This window comes from Microtus ochrogaster, chromosome 7 (genome assembly GCF_000317375.1).
Source record: "Microtus ochrogaster isolate Prairie Vole_2 chromosome 7, MicOch1.0, whole genome shotgun sequence".
Classification (NCBI taxonomy): Eukaryota; Metazoa; Chordata; class Mammalia; order Rodentia; family Cricetidae; genus Microtus; species Microtus ochrogaster.
In genome coordinates, this window is record NC_022014.1 from 78,740,062 (window position 1) to 78,744,783 (window position 4,722).

The following is a 4,722-nucleotide window of genomic DNA, read 5'->3' on the forward strand; positions in this document are numbered from 1 at the left end:
TATAATTAATATAAGAAAAACTATATATAATAAATACAATAACTATATATATATATACATACAGGCAATAATTATATCAACAATGTCTAGTCCATTTGCATTTGACAAATTCAGAGAAAAATACTCCATATCTATCCCATCTTGGTGAGTCCAAATATTGGACTAATTTACTTTCTGCATAACTTGCTTTTTGCATCTGGCCACCAAGGAAAACTATAACTATCCAGTCTTCAACTTTCTCAGAGACCCAAGAAGGAATTAATATTAGCTGAGTAAGCAGGAAGTGCAAGCAAGCAACTTCCAAAAACTGTGAGAAATGACAGAAGCAACTGGCTGGCTGCCTGGACAGTCACCCAAAGTTTCTCTGCAATGTTGGGGCATCCATCTTTGGCCTACAGGCCTAGATTATCTGACAGGCTTTTCTGTGAAGCTGGATATTCTGAAGGGCTGTCCCTCCTTGTCTTGATAATGTTTGGCAGTCACTTTCTTCTGTGTCCTGCTTCTCCACTTAGGACAGCATACTGTCAGCAGTCGAGGCAAAGGAATTTTCTTGCCCAGTTGTTTACTTTTGCCACAAAGAAAGTAAACTCCATGTGGCATTTCCTTGATGCTCATTATCTTCTCTGAAGTAGATTGGTGCTTCTGCCTCCCGAGTGCTGGAATAAAGACATGCGCCACCACTGCCTGGTTAATCTTATACTCTTTAACTCTTTATATTCTTTAAATATTTAGTTATATGTATTAATTATTCCAAAATAAACGATACATGTAAAATTCCAGGGCTGGGCGGTGGTGGCGCACGCCTTTAATCCCAGCATTCAGGAGGCAGAGGCAAGTGGATCTCTGTGAGTTCGAGGCTAGCCTGGTCTACAAGAGTGAGTTTTAGAACTGCCAGGGCTGTTACACAGAGAAACTCTGCCTCATTAAAAAAAAAAAATCCGAGTTCAAGACCAGCCTGGTCTACAAGAGCTAGTTCCAGGACAGGCTCCAAAACCACAGAGAAACCCTGTCTCAAAAAACAAAAACAAACAAACAAACAAACTCCATTTATTCATCACTGTCTGTGTGTCTTCCTGCATGTAAGTGTGTGACAGTTCAGACTATAATCTGTATCAGAATATATAACCTGTAGGAGTCTGTTTTCTCCTCTTCTTCCTCTTCTTTCTATCGTTCCTTATTTATTTATTTATTTTGAGACAGGGTTTCTCTGTGTAACATTCCTGACTGTCCTGGTACTCACTTTGTAGACCAGGCTGGCCTCGAACTCACAGAGATCTGCCTGCCTCTGCCTCCCAAGTGCTGGAATCAAAGGCATGCGCCACCACCTCCCAGCTTCCTTCTCTTTTTCTACCCTGTGGATCCTGGGAATTGAACTCAGGTCATCAGGCCTGATGGTAGCGCCTTTCCTCACTGAGCCACCTCAGCAGGCATTGAAAAAATTTTAATACATCTTTTAATATTTGTAGAATTCTCTCTGAAGTTGAATTTAGCTCTTCTTCTACCAGGTCAAATCCTGGCTCCTTCTTCACTGCAACCACACCTGTCCTTTGCTGACCACTGACCATGTGACTACGGTCTCATCGAGCAATCCTGTCAGAAGATTCCGTCAATACCTAAAGTCCTCTAAGGAACCCGAAGCTTAGGAAGATTCCTCACAGAACATGCCACATCTAAATTTCAGACTAAAATTTGTCTGACCAGCCACAGCTCATACTTCTATGATCAATTAATATCTCAATGACTATGAGAACACATAAATATTGATTATATTGGAAAATTTCTCACAAATTTAGGTGTATATATTATCAACCAGATTTCAAACACCATAAAATACTCTGGCATGGTGGGGCACATCTTTAATCCCATCACTAGGGAGGCAGGCAGGTCTCTGGGGATGCAAGACCAGCTTGGTCTAAACAATGAGTTCCAGTCTAGCCAGGGCAACATAGTAAAACCCTATCTAAAAAAAAAAAATAAAATGGGGTGGGGGGAGCACTGGAGATATTATCTCGTGGTTAGGACATTTGCTTATGCAGAGGACCTGGATTTGATTCCCAACCTACGTGCCTCTAACAACTATCTGCAGCTCAAGTTCTAGTGGCTCTGATGCCCTCCTGGCCTCCTTGGGTACCAGCCAGACATGTGGTATACATGCATATATGTAGGCAAAACATTCATACATACAAAATAAAAATAAGATATTTATCTGGGCAGTGGTAGCACACACCATTAATTCCAGCTCTCAGGAGGCAGAGGCAGGTGGATCCAAAATTGAGGAAACCCTGTCCTGAACACTGCCCCCCCCCAAAAAAAAGGCTGCTCATCCAGAGGTACTGAGTTCGAAGCCCAGCAACCACACGGTGGTTCATAACCATTTAGAGTGGGATCTGATGTCCTCTTTATAGGCATACATGCAGACAGAAAACTCATATATATATATAAAATAAGTAAATAAAATCTCAAAAGAAAAACAAAACTTAAAAAAAAGACTTTTAAAGCTGGCTACAGTGGTGCATGACTAACCCCAGCACTTGGAAGGCAGAGGCATTCAATCTCTGTGAGTTAGAGGCCAGCCTGGTCTAACATAATGAGTTTCAGGACAGCCAGAGCTACATAGTGAGGTCCTGTCTTAAAAGAATAGCAAAAAAAAAAAGCATTAAAATTATGAAACATTGTTTCATGTATGCCCTTTGCTTGATGACAAACCTGGGGCATATGCTTTTTATGTTGGATGCCACAGTTTATGTAAGCACGGGGCCCCTAATCCCCCCATAACTAAATCCTGAACCAGGACCCTCTCATATTCAATGGCCAGGGGACTGTATGGACTTAGCTAGACGACATCACCAAGAGACCTGAAAGTCCTGTGTCTGGTTTAAGGGCAAAGAAAACTCTTGGGCTCCAAGCAAAGTTCTGGGACTCATAGGGACCCCTAGGGCAAGCCCCCTCCCTGCCTTACTGTTTGTTTCTATGGACACAAGAAGAAAGGACAAAACTACAATAAAAAACTAACCAGGCAGCCTGCAATTCGAGAGGAGGCTGGGGGAAAGCCAGGTGGAGTAACAGCTGATCGTCTGTCATACGCCGCACAAAACCCCGGCTACCCCAAGATAGAAAAGGCATTTTATCAACGGTCATCAATTATGCCAACTTTTTATAGTGACAAGCCAGGCAGGAATCTAGAACTCATCTTTAAATAAACCTGTCTTCCCTCACGTAGCTTATTCACACTGTCAGGGGGACACTTTATAAGAATATCCTTGATAAACTTTGCTATTCTAGGGCATAAGAACGGGCACATAGCAGGCAAGGGCTGAGCCACCCCGGGGTCTGGCTCTCAGATAAACCTCTCTCCATATGCGTGCACACATGTACACACGCACTTGCACACACATCCTCGCCCAGCAGCCTTGGGAGAGAAGCTGTCTTAGAACAGACCCCGGATGCTGCAGCGATCAGGGTTCCAGGTCAGCAGGCTCTGTCCAGGGTAGAGCATAAGGAGACTCATGCTTGAGTTTTAACAGTTTTAGTAAAGCCAAACCAGGAGTGGTAGGCAGTCCTTTAATCCCAGCACTAGAGAGGCAGAGGCAGGCAGATTTTCGTGAGTTCCAGAAGCCAGCTTGGTCTCCACAGTAAGTTTTAGGCAGGTCTGGGCTACACAACAAAACAAAACGAAACAAAAACCAATCATGGTAATTCAGTTGGCACGAGAATAAAATACCAGAGAGAGTCTTCTGTCTTCCTTTCCCAAGCTTGTATTCATGATTTTTTTTTAAATTAGTATTATTTTAAACTTGATGTGCATGGGTATTTTGCTTGCATGTACGTTTGTTCAGTATGTGTGTGCAGTGCCCACAGAGGCCAGAAGAGGTCATCTGTTTCCCTGGAGACTCAAGTTACAGACATTTGTGAGCCACAGTGTGGGTGCTAGCTACCCAACCCAGGTCCTCTGAAAAAGCAGTCAGTTCTCTTAACTGCTGAGCCATCTCTCCAGCCCTGTATAATGTTCTAAAATTAACCTCAAACATTTGGGACTGGGAAAATGGCTGAGCAGTTAACTGCTTGATGCAGAAGAATGACCAGAATTTAGATCCCTTGAACCCGTGTGAATGCCAGGTTGGGCCTGCCTATAATCCTGCCTCACCGAGGGGGAGCCAGGGAGTCCCCAGAGCAAGCTGGCTAGCGGCATTTCCCCACTGGTGGGCTGGATCCTGGTTGATGGAAAGACTTTGCCTCCCTCGTGAATAAGGCAGAAGGTCAATAAATGGTGATGATTCCTGACATCAACATTTGGCCTCCACGTGCACCACATCCACACATGTACAAAATTTGCACACACACATGCCCAGCACACACACGAAAGTGGGAAAAACGTTAACCACATACAGTCTAGCAAGATGGCTGGCCAAGCACTTGGTGTTAAAAAACTGTCGGATTTTAACTGGGCAGTGGGGCTCAGGCCTTTAATCCCAGCACCTGGGACCACCTTGAACACTGGGTTTCCGCTACCTCCCTGACAGCTGGGAATACAGGCCTGCATTTCCAAGGGTCGTGTATGCAGTGCTGGTGCTCAGACGGAGGGTTGTGTGTCTGCTAGCATCCTACCTGCTGAGCCGCATCAGCAGCCCGCATACATGCATCATCTTAATTCAGGAATTAAGAGTTGTGCCCAGCAACCAAGGTTATAATGCTGAATAGAAAACAAAACAACATCAACAAAAA

General features: G+C 44.0%; 1 pseudogene; it reads left to right on the forward strand.

Moving 5' to 3' along the window:
* Positions 1-4,722, forward strand: part of LOC113456299 — a 9,554-nt pseudogene that overhangs the window by 762 nt on the left and 4,070 nt on the right.